This window comes from Pteropus medius, unplaced genomic scaffold (assembly GCF_902729225.1).
Source record: "Pteropus medius unplaced genomic scaffold, Ma_sr-lr_union100, whole genome shotgun sequence".
Lineage (NCBI taxonomy): Eukaryota > Metazoa > Chordata > Mammalia > Chiroptera > Pteropodidae > Pteropus > Pteropus medius.
Window position 1 is genome coordinate 7,738,032 of NW_024342644.1, and position 22,897 is coordinate 7,760,928.

Genomic DNA, 22,897 nt, shown 5'->3' on the forward strand with positions numbered 1-22,897 from the left:
TTCACTCTAAAACTTGGGTCTAAAGAAAAGGCCAACTGAGAATTCTAATTACTTTTAGAGAATTAATGAAAGATAGGATTCATTCAAACAACAGCTTTCTCCTACTGCATTTAAGATATGTTTCCATTTATAATAATTTATTATACCATTACTCAGGAACACATCCACTGGGTAAACTGAGTTCAAACATTTGTTCATTCATTCAATAAAAATGTATTGAGTATGTACTATATACCAGGCATTGTTCCAGGTGCTAGGGACACAGTAGTGGACAAAACAGACAATTATTTTCATGGAGCTGACATTCTGCTGGAAGTGGACAAGTAACAAGCAAATATGCAATGTGTTAGGTTGGGGTAAATGCTATATATAAAATAAAGTAAAGGGGGTGTTGGAGCAAGTAGGTAGGAGTAAGGCGCTATCTTTATAGGGAAGGCCACTCTGCTAGGTGGTGTTTAAGCAGAGAAAATCTAGGCAGAAGAAAAAAAGGCCCAAATGTTTGACATCAGAACTTGCTTGGTGTGTGTGAGACACAGCAAAGGAGGCTGGGCCTGGCGCTGGAGGTGGGTTAGCACAGGGGAGCATGAAAGGTGAGAGGATATGAGGTCGGAGAGCGAACCAGGACTTAGGTCTGAACTGCTTAAAGGAGGCATTTGTTCTGGAACAGCTCCCCACATGCCCAGCATATAATCAGGACTCAAAGTCTCCCTGACTCTTCTAGAAAATTCAATCATAAAATGCTAAACCAAGTTTAGAAACTTTAAACACATTTCAGATTAAAAAACAATTTCCTTCCAATATCCTGTAACTTTACACCGGGATACCCATGGCAAGCTGGACACGGTGCAGAATAATTCCTTCTCACTGAATAAGTGTGCTGTCGGCTACCCGGGCCAGAGAGGAAGCATGGTGCTCTCACAGACTGAATTCCACTCTGCTTTTGATTAGGTCTTTGTGTTGCACCACCAGTTCCCGGAAGGCTCGCTGATACACCAGCTGCTGACAGCTTGGTATGCAATATGCATTGAAAAGGTTATGCTCTGACGCTAACCTCCAAATTCCCCATAATACATGTGAATGGGCTGGAAAGCAAATTAAACCCAATCCGGTGTCATGCCTTATCTAAAGAGCAGTATTTTTCAAATTCTCACTTCTTCCTTTGATGACTTAGACTTTATCCTACACTTCAAATAATTAAAATAACACCAATTACTTTCAGCAGTTATGTTCCCCCTTCGTATCTCTGAAGAATTCAGTTACTAGTATATGAGAAGGGCCAGTATCTCAGGACTCCATGAAGTGTCTGCCACAATAATGTCAAAGACAAACCATTTCTTCATATGGGGGAGTTATAGTCGTGTAGCATGGTTGGCTATCAGAAGTTATCAGGTAGCATCTTAGCAAGAGATAAAAACTGCTTATAGAAACTGCTCAACTAGGCAATCCATCTCTTGAAAAGATTCTGGCTTCCTCTCCAAGCAAAACGATAATCTGGAGAGAATTTAGTAAATAATGACTCAACTCCCAAAAGTTACTATTTTGTTTTTTAATATGAAAATAGCTCGTATAAAAAATATTCTCATCATAGAACTATATTAAGACAATTCAGGAAAGCATGAAGTCAAAAAAGTGAAAGAAAAAATAAAGTCATCTGATATCATCACCCAGAGATAACTTACGTTAATATTTTGGTGAATACTTTTCCAGACTACCTTTTACACATGAGTACATACACACGATTTTGTATAAATGGAATCAAAGCAGACTTAAAGATTTCAGAGCTGCTTTTTTCACTCTCACATATCATAGATAGCTTTCTAAGTTACTAATTATAGACCTAAGTCATCATTTTAAGTAGATGCATAATATTCCATTATACAAATAGTGGGGGTTATAAAATTAATTAACTACACTGATATATATGAAGAAATATGGCTTCTTTATGAGTCATGTGTGGACCCATTCACAAGCTAATGGAGAAAAAAAATAATTTAGTCCAATTCCATAGTCTTAGTACAATCTCATAATGTGAACTGTCCTTGAAGAATAACATTGTTTTCTAGGCAAAATGCTTAATCTCTCATATTCATTTCTCTCTCACAACTTCTTGTGAAGATGTGTAGCTGTATGGCAGGAAAGGGTACAGATTTTGTGACATTATGGTGACAAGGAAGATGGATTCTCAGAGGCATCTCCTTTGCCTGGTCCTCTGGACCCTCGCTGGGACTTCCAGTGATGTGGTAGGTCTTACCTGCTCCCAGAACTGAGACTGCTGTGGTGCAACTGGCCATCTTGTTTTTGTCCAGGCAATGAGCTAAACCCACCCACCATATATCGCTGTGGTGAGGGCCATCCCAGAAAGGTGTGAGCTTCCCTGGGAACATAACCAGTGTCAGGGCTGCTCAAGGTAACACACATGAAAAGAGGCCATACTATTATATCTTTCATTGCACCCTTGGGAAACTGTTTAAGACAGAAACATTGCAAGTCCAGGATGGCTGCCCAGTTATTCTATCCAAGGGACAAAACCTGCTGTGGTGTTAGAGGTCCCAACTCTTACAGCCTTTTTCATCTGCCCCCAAGGCCCTGCTCATTCAATGGGTCTCTAGCACCTCTATAGCTCCTTGAGGTTGCAGTAACTGGTTCTTTCTTGGTCCAGAATCCTGTTGATAGCAGAGCCAGTGATCAGTAAAACACTCTCCAGTTGGGTTTGCAACTCCCTTAGGGGATTCGGATCTCCTATCACCTGCTTCCCCAACCATTGTGGCATCTGGGGTTCTCAATCATTGGATTCTTATTTCTGCTCTGTGTTCCCATGGTATCAAGTTCTCACTGTACTCTATATCCTCCCCCCATCCACCCCCAAGACTTTAAGCACATTTCCTCTTCTCATCTTCAAGCTCCACAATGGTAGAGACCATGTCTGCTGTGTTCACTGTTGAGTTCACACTACCCTGCACAAGACCTGAAATGTAATAGATGCTCAAGGCACATTTGAGAAATGAACAAAGAAAAGAATGAATGGATGAATACATAAATGAGTTCCTGTACTAGTGTGGCCCTAAGAAAGGCATTTCCAGCCAGGAATTTGACTGCTATAATCCTGGGGATAACTTTTCTATCCTCTGGGCCTGTCAGAATTCAGGAGGATACCTGGACAGGATCTTGTTCCTACTCTGACATAGCTTCACTGTGTCTGGGCAACAGATTGGATACTAAAAAGCAGGAGATGTGAGGGAGGCTGATCATTCAGAAATATGCTATTTTCTGACACCTGGAAAAAGAGAAATATAGGGAGAGAGGAGGGAGGAAGGGAGACGGGAAGAAGGGGAGAGAGAGAGGGAAAGAAGGAGGGAGGAAAAGAGGGAGAGGGAGGAAGCAAGGGAGGGAGAGAGAGAGACACAGAGAGAGATTGAGCTATGTGCTTCCAGGAGACCTGTCACACCCCATCTATGTCCTGCTTTCTCATTGTGGTGTCATTCTTATCAAGAGGTGAGAATCTCCCCTTTATGATTTATCAAACAACTCTAATAAGTACATTTTACGATCCAGGTCATATCCTTCTAATAGACTCATTATTTTAAACCAGTTTTATAGCAATGAGAAAATAAAATGTACCATAAATTGTTTTTCACTGTGTCAATTAGCAGTTCTATTTAAACGCTGCTTCTAAATCCAAAGGAAGAAAGTTATTTTTGCTAAATAATATGTTGCTACAGTAAGTGTCAAAAAGGTAAGTTCACATTAATTTTAATTCATTGAGATAAACTACTGTCTTCTATTTTCATTTAAAAAATACTGCTTTTTTATAAAAAATGATTGTGGATTTTTATTGTCATTGTCTATTTATTTGTGTCCCTGATTTAAAAAAAGTTAATGATATTTTTCTGTGCATTAAAATATAAATATAATTGGCCCTAGCCAGCCAATAAATTCGAGGAAAAAATTAGGCTTTTCCTTGTACCATAAGTTATCTAAGAAAGTTTACTAATTATCTTGCTTTATGCCAACTTCCCCTGGTCAGGATGTGTTTATTGAAAACTCCCTTAAACTATTTCAGAGGTATACTAATAAAGCAAAAATATTATTTCTGTCTAACTTCTTGTTGGAGTGAAATACTGCCACCTTTTTACTGCATGGAGGTGGAAAGATGCCATCCTGCCACGCTATCTCCAACCCAGGGCAAAATTAGCTCCAAACTCATTATGGCGCTCATTCACGTGAGCTGCTTCAGCCTGATGTGGTCACTAGTCTGTTCCCCACAGTGTAGGCCAGAAACATCTCATGGCCACCACCTTTAAAGCAGTCCCCATCAGAAATTCTGTGCTGCGGTTAATCTTCTCTTCCATTTGAATTTTCCTTCAATCTTGTTCTAATAAAATCTCATTCAAGAGAGCTACTATCTAGCTAACAATATCATATGATGTACTTAAAATTTTATAAGAGAGTAAATCTTATGTTAAGTGCTCTTACAACACATACATAAACACAAAGTAGTAGTAACAATAATAATAATAATAGTAATAGTAATGGCAAGAGGAAACTTTGGGAGGTGATGAACATGTCTGTAGTCTTGAAGGTGGTGATGTTTTCACAGATATACCCCCTAACTCAGTGAGTTGTTAAATTGAGTTGTAAGTATGTACAGCTTTTTACATGTCAATCATACCTCAATAAAGTGGTTTAAAAATATAAAAATTTAAAAAAAAATTTTTTAAACCTAGTCATGTTGCTCTCTCAGCTGATGACCCAGCATGGCTTGCTGCTAAGATCATGCTCCTGCTCACAGGCTGTGTAAGAATTAGCATTCTATTCACCCATGAATAAAAGATAATCACCAACAGACATCATATGCTATAAAATTCCATTTCCAGGCTTATAAACTCAAGTTATGAAAGACAGGAACATCCGAAATTAATATGAATAAAGTAATACTTTGAAAGACATTATTAAAACTAAAGCTGATCACTTAGTTTAAAGTTAGTCAAGGACAATATTTTCATAGTAATAACAAAAGCAAAGAAATAGTGACAACAGGAAGCCAAGAAAAGATATTTTGTGAAAAGGGTCCAGATCTTGGAGTTAATGAAAGTTTCTCTACACATGTCACACAAGTTTAGGCATCTTGATAGCATCACAGGTGGTATTTCAAAGCCAAGATGGAATCACAGAGCTATGTATTATGTGTTTCATAACTTCAAATTTCAATGGAGATTCCTGCATTTACCCAAAACCTTTGAAATAATTGCATAGGGTCATAATCGTAATTTTCTACGTACCATGTTGTTGGAGATGTTGTTTTGGTGTATCTCAAAGATTTTGGAGCAGCAGTTTGAGACAATGTGATTTGATTAAGTGTGTGAAATTTTTTTAGGTGATTGCATAAGCATGTAATTCATGTTTTTAAACAGATGTTAAGAAATGCACATTGCTTATTTAGCTTTCTATCAATTCTACTCACTCTATTTCCATGCTTCTGATTTTTATTAAAGTGATTTTCTGTTTTTGGCATAATTTTCCTATTCCTAACTTCAAACAAAGTAATTATTTATATGACTTTATTTTCTACTAACCCTTGAAAATATATTTCCCTCCCAGCCCCCATCTGTTTTCTTGATAGTGGTGTCCAGAGTCATAACAGCTAACATTTACTGCCTGCTCACTGTATTCCAGGCACTATATTATCTCATTTAATACACTGAAAACACAGCTGTAAATTCTCCTGTTACTTTTACTTAGTAGAATTTGTTAAGCCCCATTTATTAGTATGAGAATCAGCAGCAGCAAAGCTGCTTGGAATAGACCAAAACCACAATCCACTCTATGTTCAAACCCTGGGACTGAATGTGGCTGTCAGGTCCAGCTGGCCATAAGAAGCCTCTGAAGGATTTCATTTAATGCCTTTATGAATACTCCTCACTGAGCTAATTCAAAGAAAATGGCTTGTCACTGATAATACCTGACTATAATAAGTGGCCAAAATACTTTCCCAATAAATATTGTAAGATGAAACAGGTGTAGAGTCACAGTTGGAAAATCAGCAGCCAAGAAGCACTGCAAGGAGGATGGGCCAACTTTACAGCAGAGGGCCAAGTCTCTGGGAGGTAGCAGGGATTCATGCTAGCAGGACTTTTCCCCTATGCTTTCAAGAAATTTATCATTCATTTAAGCATCTATTTGATAAAGTTTGATATACTATATAGAGACACTCTCCTGAGTCTCAGCAGGACACAAAGATTAATGCGCTTCGGTTTCAAGGAATTGTGGGCTGATGGGGTTGAAAGGACCTGATAGGATCTAGGTGAAGTACTGCCGCCCCATATCAACACGTACAGTACACTTCCTGCTGCATGCAGAGAAAACCCAAGTCCCTGAGTTCAAGGAGGTGCCAAAGGGCAGTGAATCTGGAATTGTTGGAGAGAAAAGACCTGCAGAGGATACTACAAAAGAACAGGTGGTGGATGCTGGTGGCAGGAAACAGAATTCCTAGAGAAATCAGCAGGGATTTAGAGACACACAAGAGCTGAGCACAGGCCATCCCTATTACATAACCCACGGTTCCTGAAAAATGCAAAACTTACAGAGTATATGGTTGTACAATCTCTTAGAGCTTGAATATCCAGCATAAACGGCCAGTGCTGATTCTTGATAACACTGTCTACTTGACAAATATAACAGACATTATAAAACAGCCACTGGTAGAGTCCTAAGGCTTAACAACATCTAAAGTAAATATACACCATTCGCTTTTTTATGGAGCTTTATGATCCAATAAAAATGCAAAAAGTAGACCATTGCATTAACTACACTATTCCAATATAACAATAAGGCTCAAGAGACACTGAGATATACCATCTGAAGCAAAAGAAAAGCCAAATGATCAAATATAACTAAACTATCTATAGTAGATCCAAACTAGCAATATGATATTGTTTATAGCTGTAGACAGATCATCAGGGAAAATTAACTAAAGTATTGTAATCTGTGAGTTTCCTGGTCACAGGAAAAAACAACAAGAAAGTCTTTGTACATGAAGCGTGAAGCTGAGAGAAAATGCTGTGATACAAAATGTGTCTTGCATTCATCATTTAGCAGTCAGATAATTTCATATTTTATGTCAATAGCCATGACAATTAGTAAAATTCTATATCTTGAAGTCATACATACCCAACCTATGAAAGTTGCCACGGAAAGAACATACATAGTCTTTGGAGCTAGACAGGGGGTGGCTTCCTGGCTTCTCTCCTTACCATTAAGGTGACTTTGAGAAAAAAAAAAAAAAAAAACCTTTAATTCTCAGTTTTATTAAACTATAATTTTTTAAATTACTTCATCTTGCAGCATTGTTACAAGATTATAGATTAGGCATGGAAAGAACAAATGTCAAGTACCCACTAAATCATAACTGCTATTACTATTTCAATTAAAAGGAATGGAAAGTCTTTAAATACTAACAAACAATATTTCCTGTGACAAGATTTCAAAAAAATCACCAAGATTATCATCTTAAAAAACAAGTCAGAATTAAAATGGAGTACTAAAGATCATCAAATAACCCAAAACGAGCAGGAAAAGAGAAACAAAGAAACAAAAGATATGGAGAACAAACAAAAAAACAAATAATAAAATGGTACACCTAAATCCAAACATATCAATAATTACATTCATCATAAATGATCTAAACATACAAATTAAAAGATGGAGATTGTTGGAACAGAAAAACAAAACTACCCAACTATATGCTATCTATCTATAAGAAACTCAGTTCAAACATAACAATATAGATAGGTTAAAAGAAAAGGATAAAAGAATATATTGTGTAAACGCTAATGAACAATAAAAGTGAGATGAAGTGGCTATATTAATATCATACAAGTTAACTTCAGAGCAAAATAAATTACCAGAAATGAGGGAATTATATAATGATAAAAAAGTCAATTTCCCCAAGAAGACATACATTCCTTAATGTGTATGCAATTAACAACACAGACTCAAAATATTTGAAGCAGAAAATAAAAAACTGAAAAGGGTAATAGAAAAAAATATAATTATGTTTGGAGACTTCAACAATCCTCTCTAGGTAATAGATAAAATTAGTATATAAAAAATCAGCAAAGATATCGAAGCACTGAGTAATACTATCGACCAACTAGATCTAATTATATTTAGAAAACATTCACTTTATAAAGCAAAATAAAATTTTTTTCAAGTGCACATAGACTATTCACTAATCATTTAGATGTAACCTTAATAAAAGAAAAAAACCTTAAGAGATTTAAAATCATGCAAATAAGACCTCTGAACTTTGTAGAATTAAACTAGAATCAGTAATAGAAAGATAATAGAAAAATCCTCTAAACACTTGAAAATTAAACAATACATTTCTAAATAATCATGGTTCAAAGGGGAAGTCTCAAGGGAAATATTTTTTAAAATTTAAACTGAATGAAAATGAAAATAAAACACATCAAAATTTGTAGGATACCTCTAAATCAGTGCAAGAGGGACATCTATAGCACTAAATACTGAGGTAAAAAAAAAACAAAACAGGTTTTAAATAGACAATCTGAGATTTCACCTTAAGTAACTCAAAAAGAATAGCAAAATAAAACCAAAGCAAGCCAAAAGAAGGAGACAATAAAGGACAGTAATCCATGAAATTGAAACAAAAATAGAGAAAAGTAGTGAAAAAATAGCTGATTATTTGAAAAGATAAATAAAATTAATAAACCTTTAACAAGACACAAAGAAGAGAGAAGATACAAATTACCAATACCAAAAATTAAGGAAGAGATATCACTACAGACCACAAAGACATCAAAAGGTTAAAGAAATGCTACATACAAATCTATATAAATTTGACTAATGAGATAAAATAGACAAATTTCTCAAAAAACACAAACTAACAAAAATCATACAAGATGAAATAGAGAACCTGAGCAGTTCTAAAACAACAATTACGGAATTAAGTTAAACACCTTTCAAAAATATATATCTTCAGGCCCAAATATCTTCTCTGGTGAAATCTACCAAACATTTATAAAAGAAATTACATGTCCATTGCAGCATTATTTATAATAGCCAAGATATAAAAACAACCTAAGTATCCATCAATGGATGAATAATGGTTAAAGAAGTACTTGTGTGTACGTGTATGTATGTATGTATATGCATACATACACATATACACAACAAAATACTACTCAGCCATAAAAAAGAATGGAATCTTGTCATTTGTGACAACATGGACGGACCTAGAGATCATTATGCTAAGTGAAATAAGTCAGACAGAAGAAGAAAGAATACCATACACTCTCATCTACATGTGAAATCTAAATTGTAAAACAAACAAACAACAACAAAACCAAGCTTACACATACGGAGAACAGATTGGTGATTGCCAGAGGGGAAGCAGGGGTGGGGGAGTGGAGGAAATGGGTGAATGGGTCAAAAGGTATAAACTTCCAGGTACAAAATAAATGTCATGGAATGTAATGTACAGCATGGTGACTATAGTCAATAATATCATATGGCATATTTGGAAGTTACTAAAAGAGTAAATCTTAAAAGATCTCATCACAAGAAAAAAATTATGTGACTATATTTGGTGAAGGATGGTAACTAGATTTAATGTGGTGATCATTTCATAGTGTATACAAATATCAAATAATTATGTTGTACATCTAAAACTAATACAATATGTCAATTATACCTCAAAAAATAAATGTATTAATTAAAAAAGAAAAAAATTACTCAAATTCTATAAATCTCCTTCAGAAAATAGAAGTGTAGAGAACAGTTTCTACTTCATTTTACGAAGCCAGAGGTCACCACACTGATACCAAAACCAGACAATGATAGCAAAAGAAAGAAAAATTAAAGACCAATATCCCTCATTAACATAGATGTAAAAATCTTCAACAAAATATCAGTATATTGAATCCAACAATACATAAAAAGAACAGTATACTACAACTAAGTGGGGTTTATTCAGGGAATGTAAGGCTGGTTCATGTTTCAAACGCAATCACATAATCCATCACATTAACATTCTTAAGAAAAAATACGACAATCGTTTCAATTGATGAAAAAAGCCATTTGAAATAATCAACATCCATTATGACAAAAATTCTCAACAAACTAGGAATACAAAGGAACTTCCTCAACCTGATAAAAGGCATCTACAAAAATCCTACAGCTAACATCGTAGTTAATGATGTAAGTTTAATATTTTATCCCTTATACTGGGAACAAGGCAAAGACGTCCACTCTTTCCAGTCCTATTCAATATCCAGAAGTCTTAGCCAGTGCAATCGGCAAGAAATAGAAATAATGAACAAGGAGACCAGGCAAAATGGTGTAGATGATACAAACTTTGTTCCTCTGCTCTTGCGACCACATCAAAGTTGTAATGGAAATATGGAGCAAACAGCTCCAAGTAGAGTTGCCTAGGAATGAACAGAAGTCCTACAACTAGAGGAAGAAATAAGAAATCACCCTGTAACGGTAGAAAGTAGAAGAGGGAAAAGACGTGAAGCTGCCAGGTCCTGAGCAGCAGAGTCAGACAGAGGCTACAGCAGCTGCAGCTGGCAGCTGCAGACACTCCTCTTAAAGAGGCTGTGATCGCAACTGGACTTTCGCAGTGACAGACTCACTTGCTCTGAGAACCAGCACCAGGTCAGCTGCTTAGGGGGCCCCAGGAATTTGCATGGCATTGCTGAGTTGTCAGAGCAAGGGCTGGAGGCAAGGCTTTCTCCTGGGCATAAGTGCTGGCAGTATCCATTGTTCCTCTGTTGAGCCCTCACCTCCTCTGAGCGTGTGGATGCAGCACCCACCATAACTGAGATGTCATCAAATTGGATAAGAGGTCGCTCTGCCCAGGGGATTCCCTGAAACTCCACCTCCCCCAACTTGTGGCCCTATCCAAGCCACATCCAGTTGTGTCCTCAGTGAGTCCTATGCAACTTGCTGAGCAGCTCCAAGACTTAAACTGGTGGCAGCTGACTTCAATTTCTGGCAATCATAAAAAGCACAGTATCTATGGATTGCTTGCTGAATCTTAACAGGTGGTTAAGGAGGGACAGAGGCTGGGGCTAAACTTGGTTGGCAGCTGAACCCCTGTACCACTGGATACCACCTATTACACAAAACCATGCTAATAAGACCTGGAGACTTAGGAGCTTTGCTTAGTACATAGAAACAGACACAGAAAAGCAGCCAAAATGGGAAGACAACGAAGCAGAAACCATATAAGAGAATAGAACAGAGATCTAGGAATAATGGAGTCAAGCAACCTAATAGATGCAGAGATCAAAACACTGGTTATAAAAATGCTTAACAAAATTAAGGGAGGTGTAGGTGAACTCAGTGAGAACTTTAACAAAGAGAAAAAAAACCCATAAAAACGGAAATTATAAAAGGGAACCAGTCAGAAATGAAAAATATATGATCTGAGATGAAGAATATATTAGAGGGAATCAACAGAGTGAATGAAGAAGAGGGTTGAACCACCAATATAGAAGATGGAGAAGCCAAGGACACCCAATCAGAATGGCAAGAAAAAAGAAGCCAAGAATATAATAATAATTTAAGGAGTCTATGGGACACAATTAAATGTAAAAATATCCATGTCATAGAGGTACCTGAAAGAGAAGAGGGAGAACAAGAAGTTGAAAAGCTATTTGAAGAAATAATGATGGAAAACTTCCCTAACCTTGTGAAGGAAATATACATACAACCCCAGGAAGCTCAGAGAGTCCCCAAAACCAGGAATGCAAAGAAACCTACACCAAGACACATCAAAATTAAAATGCCAATGGTTAAATACAAAGAGAGAATCTTAAAAACAGCAAGAGAAAAGCAGTTAGTTACCTACAAGGGAGCTCTCATAAGACTGGCAGCTGATTTCTCAACAGAAACTTTGCAGGACAGTAGGGTTTGGCACAAAATATTCAAAGTGATGAAAACCCAAGATCTACAACCAAGAATACCTTATCCAGCAAAGCTATCATTTAGAGTCAAAGGAGAGTTAAAGAGTTTCCTAGACAAAAATAAGCTAAAGGAATTCATCAACACCAAGCCAGTATTACAGGAAATGTTGGATAGACTTCTTTAAGAAGAATAAATGTATCAAAATCATGAATAAAAAATGGTAATAACTACCTTCCTATGAACAAGTACCTTGAATGGAAAAGAATTAAGTGCTCCAACCAAAAGATAGGGTAGCTGAATGAATAAGAAAACAAGACCCCTACATATGCTACCTACGAGAGACTCACTTCAGATTAAAAGACACACACAGACTAAAAGGAAGGAGATGGAAAAGATATTGCCTTGGTTGACCTAGAGGGTATTGCACTGAATGAAGTAAGTCATATAGAGAAAGACCAATACCACATGATTTCACGTACTTGTGGAATCTAAAGAACAAAATAAACAACAATAAAAACAAAAACGGGAACAAGCTCATAGATACAGAGAATATTTTGAGAGCTACTAGATGGGAGGGAGGTTGGGGAGGATGGTGAAAAAGGGCAAAGGGATTAAGAAATACAAACGGATAGTTAAAAAATAGTTATGGAGACGTAAAATACAGCATAAGGAAAATAGTCAACATTATAATAAATACATAAGAGGTAACAGGGGTACTAGACTTAGTGGGGTGATCACTTGAGCTTGAATCACTATGCTGCACAACTGAAACTAATATATTATTGTATGCCAACTATAATTTTAAAAAGTCAATGAATTGTATAATATAAATATGAGCAACTAATTGTCTATTATATTTCAATAAAGCTGGAAAAAAGGTTAAAAAAAATACACATTTAATAGAGAAATAAAACTGCTCCTATTCATAGATGACATGATCTGAAAAATAAATAAGAATTAATAAGTCTACTGCCATGCCGCCCTGAACGAGCCCCATCCCGTCTGATTTCGGAAGCTAAGCGGGGTTGGGCCTGGTTAGTACTTGGATGAGAGACCACCTAGGAAGACTAGGAGCTGTAGGTTTAAAAATAATAATAATAAATAAGGGATTGTAAGCTGGCAAAGTCCTTGCAATCTGTGAGGTCAACCGAGGGTTGCCTCGCCTGAAAAAAAAAATAATAATAATTAATAAGTGAGTCAGTAAGGCCTCAGGATACAATCGCCTCACAAAAATCAATCATATTTCTATATATTACAATGAACACTGAAAATCAAAATTTAAAAATACAATATCATGTACAATAGCTCCAAAAATGAAATATTTAGATATAAATCTAACAAAATATGTATAGGATCTATTTGGGGCAGGGGGGGCAGTGCAGCCATCTGTACCCTGATTTTGGGGGTGGTTACACAAATTTTTAATGGAACTATATATATGAAAACAGTCAAATTTATTGTATGTAAATTTAAGAAATAATTTTTTAAAACAGAAATAAGAATGTTAAGAAGTAAGAATGTGTCATCATTTTGGTCAAATTCCTTGGGGTTTGATAACTGTGTTACAATGATAATACTTTGAGTGTCCAGAATCACAATGCAGATTTGGATACAACATGATAATGTGGGCATGAACTTCACTGAGTTTTATTTACTGGCCTGGGGTAAATAAGCAGATTACAATCTTTACTTAATATTTGTTTACCTTATAGCAGCAGTCTAATTTATCACAAGTAAGATTGGCTGTGTAGGGACATTTATGAGGCTACTCCTTGATGATATGATGGGCCAAATCAAATTGGATTTTATGATCAATATCCTTCACAATAAAGAGACTGAAGCCAGGTTGGCTAAAAAAAAGTCAGTCTTCCTTAATCTACTAAATTGTATTTGCTATGTCATATTCTTCAAGAACTGTCTGTTTATTAATAGACATCTATAATATAAATGATGAAAAACTCCCTGTCCAGATAGCTACTACAGCCCATTGTCTCCATTAGTAATTTTAGTATGCCAGAATTTAATTGAACTTGAGAGCTTACATTTGCCAACTTTTTCTAAATATAGTGCTTTTAAGCTTTATACAGAATGTGATGCTTAGGCACTTAATACTTTGTGTTTCTTGCTTAGAAATCAGTGACAAGTATAAAAGGATCATCTGTGAGCAGGGTAAGAGCAAATGAATGTTGAAGAGACTCTGGAATAGTGTCATTTCCAGAGACATTCACTCATTCATTTATTAATTCATTAATTCATATACTTGACAAATATTTACAGAGCACCTGCTCTGTGATAAGCATTATGCTGATGAATAGAACAGATAAGGTTCCTGCTCATAGACCTTGCAACCCAGTGGGAGAAGAAGAGGAACAAAAATAACCAAGTCAACAGAGAAATAAATAAGATATTTACAGCTTATAATAGGCATTAGGAAGGAAAAGCTAGGTGAGGTGATTAGAGAGCAATGGTGGTAGGGGGGCGGGGGGAGCCCATAGAATGAGACAGTCAGGAAAGGCCCAATAGCAAGTAAGATTTGAGCCAAGACCTGATGGATCAGAATAAGATGGCTATGAGGAAATGAATGAATGGGATTCCTAAGTGAGGAATGAAAGTGACTGAAGGCAAGAGAGGGTTCAGTGTATTTACATAACAGACAGGCCGGTGTGGTCAGGAAGTGGTGAGTAAGAGAAAAGAGTGGTGTGGATGATGTCGGAGAAGCGCAGTAGTCAAATCAGGCATAACCGTATAGGTCAAGGTTACGAGTTCAAATTTTATTCTACGAGAAATAGGAAGCTACTAAAGAATTTTAATCAAGGAAATGGCATGTATGATTTATGTTATTTTTAAAAAATCACTCTGGTTGGAACCTAGAAAATGGGTAGAAAATGACAATGGTGACACAAGGACACCCGTTAAGAGGTAGTTATAGAAATTCAGGTAAAAGACAATGATGATTTGGACCTAGGTGGTAATAATGCAGATGAGGAAAAGTAGACAGATTTTAAATCTATTTTGGATGTAGAGTCAACAAGATTTGCTGGTTGCATGTGAGGAGGGTTGAAGGAAAGGGGAAACAAATATAACTCCTATACTTTTGGCTTAAGCAACTGAGAGTTTGGTGGTGCCATTTATCAAGAAAGTTAATACTCGTAGAAAATTACGTTTGCGAGAGAATGTAATTGGGAAAGAGAATGGGTGGCAAAGGAAAAGAGCTCAGGGCTAATCTCCAAGATGCGTCAACATTTGGAAATTAGGTAGAGGAGCAGAAACCAGCAAAGAAGGCTGAAAAAGAATGGCCAGTGATGTTGGAAGAAAACCAGGAGAGTTCATTGTTTTGGAAGCTGAGAGATGAAAGTGTTGGTAAATGGAGAGTTTGGTCACCATCTAACAACTGGAGTGGTTGATGCTGCTCAAAGGTCAAATGAGACGAGGGCAGAGAACAGCTCTTTGGACTGGCAAGGTAGGAGACAACGATACTCTTAAGAAGAGTTTTAGTGAAAGGAAATCAGTTTTCGTGATGTGGTGGGGCAGAAACTTGATTAGGATTAAAGTACAAATGAGAGGTAAAAAAGCAGAGGCAGTTCAGCTATTCAAAGGAGCAGATAAGCAGGGTCAAGGGAAAGTTTTCTGGCATGGGAGATCTAAGAGAATATTTACATGCTGATGGAAATTGTCAGCCAAGAGGGAGAAACTAGTGATGTAGGAGAGAATGGATGCAAAGGAAGGAGCAGAGTTGTGGAGAAAGAGACAGGAGATCTTTGATAGGAGGAAAGAGATGTGGTGCCTATAACCTGGCTCCCCAGTTTAAAGACGGTGTAAGACCCAGCACAGAGAGGCTAAGCTCTCTCCATCTCATGTCTCCCCTGCCATTGTGACATTATAAGGGCAACTGGCCTAACAACCCCAAGCATGCCTCCCCACAAAGGGAACTGAGTAAGGAGGGGAGCCACACTCAGGAAAATGTAATCTGTAATTGTTGCTGTATTTTGTTTCATGCAATGAACCAGTAAACTGATTTTATGCTAATAATAACATAATTCTATCATAACATAATTTCTCTCCACCTGAAATTGTTCATGGAAACTTAGAGGAGGCAATAGTTTAGTCTGTAACATACCCTACCAATGAAATCTATCAGCAATACAAAAAGACTTATGAGATTAAGAATGCCCCGATTTTAAATGTTGGTGGTATATTGTGGGCTGGCTTGGGTTTGAGGTATGCTGAGACTATGGTGGACACATTTGAAACTGGAACAGAAGTTTCCCTACACGGGATAACTAGGGGAAAAGGCTACAGCTTCCTGGGCACCAAGCACCCCTTAGATAACTAAAGGATTATCCCTTCAGGTAGCAATGAAATCCAGGCATCACCTACTGGTGGACATTCATTCTGATAGAATTGCAAAGCCGGCTCTCATTGGCTATACTCAATTACAAGATGGGAGGGACTACACCTGCAGGATGATTCCTGCAGCTTCCTCGGCTGGACAGGGGTGAAGCAAGCACACACTGACATAAACTGACAGCACAGAGTGCCAGGATTTAGGGCTGTACAGAATGGTCATTTCCACAAAATCCTGTGAGATCTGGGTAGTAAATACTGGCAATGATTTTAAGCTTGCTGGGCAACGGCAATCCTGCTGACTCCTGAGATTTTTTTTTTTTTATCCCTCACTCTGCAGCCACAGTTAAGCTCTAATAAGTATATATTTTTACTAAGTGAACTTAGAGTTATTTTTTTTGAGACCTGGATGGCTTTTTCTACCAAAATAAAAATATGAATTTTTATCTTACCATAAAAAGGTACACACGCACACACGTAATATCCTAAAAATAAGTCAGAACATATTCTAATTTAGTGAGTAGGAATAGAGCAGGAAGTTATCATGCAATCAAGTCTCACCAAATCTCTTAGAGTCATTAAGAAAGTTCTATAATTTCGTGAGCATGCTTCCAGAGGCATACCCATGAGAGCATGCACACAATTATGAATCCCTTAGCAGAGTCAGCCTCTCTATGAACACAAACACAAAACCCAAGATTAAATACCATTCCACATTACTACAATCCTAAGAGCAGCTAGACAACTTCCATTGGCTTGAGAGCTGAAGAAATTACTGATTATGTCCTCTGAAGCACCACACTGCTCATGCTCAAGAACTTCTAAATGTTTTTAGGGGCCTCAGCATGATATCAAGCTCCATCCCTAACTGGTTAGGACCAAGAACCTACTACAGACCTCGTATTTTCCTTATTGTGTGCTCTCTCAACTCTCTTAAGAGTTATTTTCATATTTCATATTCCATTAGTGCTTGATATATGGTTCTTTCTTGGTAAATTACTTATTTAAAAATAATATCCCCAAAGCTTTTTTCCCTCCCTGGTAATCTCTCAATAGTAGTTCGTCTCCTGTCCCTTTCTCTCTCACACAGACTGAAGACCTAGTGGGAGACACAAAAGAATCGTTTTCTTAGATAAACCTTAAACTTATCACCTATGTACTCTTAAATATAGATTTCTCAATTTCGCCTGGCATTTTACTGTTCTGGGAGTCACTCGTGTTCAACTTTCCCTGGACTTTTGATTTACACAAAGGAAGATATGATAGTGGGATAAGGGAAAGAAAGAAAGCTTTGAGAAACATAGTTTACCCACACAGGCACCGCTCTTTTCCCCTAGGAAGACAGGAAAAAATGACTGAGGCCAGAAGCTGAAGGTGAAGACGCACAGGTATAGCAATGAGAAAATGAGGGAGAGGAGAGTAGAAATTAGGGAGACCAGGACGAGTGCACTGCTGACCATGGTCCTGAGAAATTTTTGCCTCCTAGGGTCTGAGACACCAGTGACTCAGCCACAGCTCCCTTCAGGGCCGCTGAATCAGGTGAGGAAAGAAGGGTTGGTGGGGAGAATGACGGAAGGCTCACGAGAGACATGGACACGGGTTCTTGGAGAGGCATCGTCATTAACTAATTCCAGGGGAGAAAAAAGGCTTTCTGGACAACATTTACAATTAATAGAAATGACCGAGAGGAAACCACCAACCACACTTAAAAATCAAACATTTAAAGGTAACTAAGAAACTTTTACCAAAATATGCTGAGCTGTGCACAAGAAGACATAAACAAATAAGTATGATCAGGTGACGAGCAGAACACCAGCTGTGTAGAATTGAAAAGTCATTGTGAGTTATACCAACATTGTCCTCTCGCCCGTCTACATTATCTCCTTAAGAGATCTTATCTATGCCCATGGCTTCAGTACTATCTAATGCTGATGTCTCCAACTTTATATTTCTATCTATGATCACTCCTTGAGCTCCAGAACTTAATATCCAACTGCCTACTTCCCATCTCTACTTGGAGGATTCATAAGATGTGAATCTCCCTATCGACATGCCCATGGGGAGAGAATAATTGGTAGTACAGAAAAGAATGCTTCAACAGAATAGAGATTCAGTGTAAATCAAGTGCCAACATTTAGGACAAAGGAAAAATAATACTAACTGGGTACGGAACTTGGACATGAGACATAGGGGTTTTATGCAAAGAAAACAGTGAGTAAGGGAACTGACCCTCAAACAAAGGCATTTCCTGCTGATGGTAACTACAATAAGCACAAACAAGAGCAATTCTCTTCTGAATACGCTGCAGAAAGAATTGTTGACCATGCATCTGTCTTTTCAGTCATATCTGCATCCATGAACAGAAACACTGTCAAATAATAATAAATAAGATTATCAAATCCAGAAACTCAAAGCCTGTAGGGAAGACTGAAGGAAACCCACATATAAATCCAGGACAGTGATGATGGAGTCATCAAGGTCCACAGCTTCAGAATTCCAGACTGACTCTATCTTACAGAAACTGAAAGTAAGTGTTCCTTTACACAGTAGATGGTAAACTTTTGGAATTCCAAGCTCTAGAGGTAACAGAGGCCAAAAACATAAATCAGGTTGAGAATTATTTGGATCCTTTTCTTGGTGGAGACAACATAGCATATTAGCAAGGGACTTGTATTTGAGGGTAACATAACTACTTTTATAAGCCTGAAGCCCTGGAGAGATTCATAAATATCATCTTGATGTCACTTTCTGCCTAAATTCACTTCCTGGAAAAGCCAGGACCTCCCAAGCCTTGGATAAGTGCAGAAGTAAGACAAAACTGCCCACAGGGTACAGAACATGGAGCTGATAGAGAGCTCAATGTCAATATCTTAGACTAAAAACCAGAACTGAGATAACCCAAGCACCACATATGCAGCAACAGAGTTGCATTTAGTGACAAAAGAATGAGCAAGTTCAGAAGAGAAGAAGGAGGTGGAAACTGGAGATACAAACCTAGGCACTTGTCTAGGGGCAAGGACCTGGCCATGTGTGAGGAGCAGGCTGTTATGGGCACAACATGATACACCTTCAGAGAAAACACCTGCCAATGGACCAGTGAAATTTCCATGTACTTTTTGGACGTTGAAACATGAAATACAGTACATACACATAACATCCTCTAGAAATATATTCTATGACAGAGTGAAGAGGCTGTGAGAGGGCACACGTGCATGTGCACTTGCACACACACACACACACACGCACTCCCATAAAGTTTTTATTAATGCCAAAAGCCAAGAAAGGAGGAGGGAAAGGATCCTTTGAGCCAAGGACTGAACAAAGTTTTTTCACAATATGTCATACACATGAGAATTTAATGAGTCACAAATTCCAGTGGGTTTTTCCCTCAATTTTCCAGTTTGTTCTATTTTGCAAATATTTGTACTCAGATGATAATGTGACTTTTGTCATACAGCTACATTGACTCCCTCATGAAGAGCTTTATTTTGAGTCAGAAGACATCTGCTAAATTGAGATTTACAAAGAACTTAATAAATAGAAACATTAATGGATGGGTGCTGAATATTTTATTCTGAGCATCTACTTCCTTATGTACTTGCAAATTATACACCAGCATGAAAAGCATCTCGATAGAGAGATGTGCAAATCTCCTTAGATTCTCTTTCTTCTGAGCACCTCAGAGATGTTCTTTCATCCAAAGCTGTTAATTAGGGAGGTTAAACACTGCCTTCTTCATATGCAGGCTTTGTCTCTACAGGCCGTTGATGCAGAATGTAGGAATAGACTAAGCGAGTGCATTTGAGGATTATGACAATTGATGATTGACATCAAGGATTCATAATACATATATTCCAGATGCAGATTTCACTCAGTTTAGCAGTGGACCAGATACAATACAATACAAGCCAAAATCCTTGGGAACATCATATTCCCGGGGAGCAGGCTGTGTTATGATTTTCAGGATCATAAGTGAATCAGAATTGCCTCATTGTTTTGCTTTTGAAACCGTTACTCGACACCATCGCAGTGACAAACCAATGGCCTAAAATGCAATTAGCTATTGTGCATCCTTGTTAAGCAACAGCCTGCTTGCCCCTGGTGCTGCATGTGAGATGAAGTTAGTGTGGCACACCTAGCTGTCACGCCAGTCCCAGTTCAGACAAAATAAGGAACTCACTTTAAACAAAGCATTTCTTTTCAGATCCAAACTATAACCAAAAAAAAAAAACATTAAAAATTAAAAACTCAAACACATTTCCTGCCAAATTAAAGAGAAGTTTTATAACATGATATAAATGCAATGTCAAAGAGGTTATGAGCTTCTTCTGGAACTGTGTAATATTTTAATAATATTTATCATTTATCTCCTGTGGTTAGATAGGTAGAGAAGGTCAGAAAGGCACAGTGTATAAATTAGTTTCTGCAGCCTCTGATAAAAAAATATATATATATTTGTATTACATCATTTTAGTGGCTCTTGAATTCTGACTGAGGACATTATTTGGCTCTCCAAAACTGACAGCATCCCCTTAGGGGATAAAGCCATAATATGGAAAACTTTGGACTCTCTGCTCTTTCTTTGTAAATTCAAGTCCTAGCAAGAGGAAAGACATCAGTTTCGCCATCTATCTGGAAAGACATGACTATGATAATAATGGCCAATTCCTTTCACTCAGCAAGAGCACTCCATTAATCCACAGGAGCCAGAGTCTCAAATGTAAATGAAATGTGTCCCGTGGCCTCATTCCCTGCCCTGAGTCCTACCTCTCCCAACTGGCTCCCAGTTGCCCACGGTGAAATCCTGGTAGTTTCCTGAATGTGCAGCAACAGCATATAAATTTCATTTCACAATAAACTGGCTTCTCAGATAGTGAATCCTGATTGTGGTAGGGCTTTGATTTGCAGTGTGGGATATGCATATTTCGGTCCTGTGGTAGATCAGTTGCATTAAAAGCCTCAATTAACGGCTTCCCTATGTCCATGTTTTTTTGTCCTATAGCTTTGCACTCCCCGTCTACTATGACTCTGGGCTAGATAATGTGACTTACTTTGACCAATGGGACACTAGCAAACCTGACACTTACAGAGGATTTACAAAATATTTGAGCATTTCTGCTTCCTCTCTTGTTTCTCTGTGATTTTCATAAGAACATGTACAGCTTAGCCTGAGAACATGCCTGAGTTTCCTGCCAGGGAAATATGTGGGACCTGTGCCTAGGGCAGACCCACGGAGGAGATCTCAGCAATTCTCAGCTGTGGCCACTCTAGACCAGGCTTCATCTGCTAAAAAATTGCATGAATGAGCCTGGCTAATTCATAGACTCATGGGAAATAATAAATGGCTGTTGTATTAAGCCACTAATTGTAATGTTTTGTTACACAATATTATATTGGCCATAGGTAAATGATACAGGGCCAGAGCTGAATTTTTTAGGGCAACAGATGAGAATTTGAGCGCTATCATCAGTAATTCCCCTCTTCTATTCTTCCTATGCAGCCTCTCTTTGACATACATGTTGAACAAAAACTTTAGAACTCAGTTTGGAAGAGCGCTGAATGATTAGTCTGTTTGAAACACCCATGGTTTTGGGAGGCGTCAGACAAGAGGTAAAGCAAGAGCTCAGGAACTGGGTGATTGTGAAGAGGACTCGGTGGATGGGTACAAGGACAGATGGGACTCAAGAGCCCAAGATATAGACTTGCCATAAAGCTGAGTGCCCAAGTGTTTGCTGGCCCTGGAGATTAGGGGTGTTTTGGCAAATTTAAGATGCAGGCTCTATCTCATCATCATATCCCTTGAAAGAAACTTCAAAGAATCTCAGAAGGAATATCAAAGGTTACCTGGTATGTGCACTTCTTCTGATACTTGATAAATATGAGTTGTCACCTTACGCGATTTGTTATAAGCTAAACAAATGACTGTTTGGGAGTGGTGTTAAATGATTGACGATCACTGGGAATATTTAGACAGGTCTGAGAACTAGAAGAGGCCTCAGTGAGCTCAGGATTCCTGCCTGGAACCCCTCACGTGGCTCTGCTAGCAAGGAACACAAACCAGGCCAGAGCCTAAGATTTCTCTAAAGCTTTTAATCCACACATTAAGGCCAGAATCTGAAGAAAACATAAACTGGGTTTAATTGAACTGGATTTCACAAAATCTCAAGTCAAACATAAATGTATTAAGTGCCTGTTTTTGTGCCTTCTGCTGGACACTATGGTTTTACAAAATAAGAAAGACACAATTCTCTACCTTCAAAATTCTTATAATTTGATAAAGTAAGATGAATATACTAGAAATACTAGCATACTAATAAGGAAAATATAATTGTAATCATTATATGTTTGCAAGTATCCAGATTCTCTTCCTTCTATACATAAGGAAGCATTATCCTTTTCTACTCCCCATCAACCACCCCCAGAAGAGAGGTATAGCCACGTAATTTGTTTTGGGCAATAGAATGTCAATAAAAGTGACGAGTGTCATTTTTCAATACAAGCATTTAATTCCTATTGCTTAGTTCCAAACTCCCTTCCCTTGTGGCCTTCATCATGGAAATACATGTCCGGATAGAGCCTCTGCCAGCCTGATCTCTCAGTGACTATGACAACCAAAGGCCCC

General features: G+C 37.7%; 1 pseudogene; it reads left to right on the forward strand.

The window, feature by feature from the left end:
* The first annotated feature begins 12,895 nt into the window (after positions 1 to 12,895).
* On the forward strand, positions 12,896 to 13,014 carry LOC120605661 (uncharacterized; annotated as a pseudogene).
* The last annotated feature ends 9,883 nt before the right edge of the window (positions 13,015 to 22,897 follow it).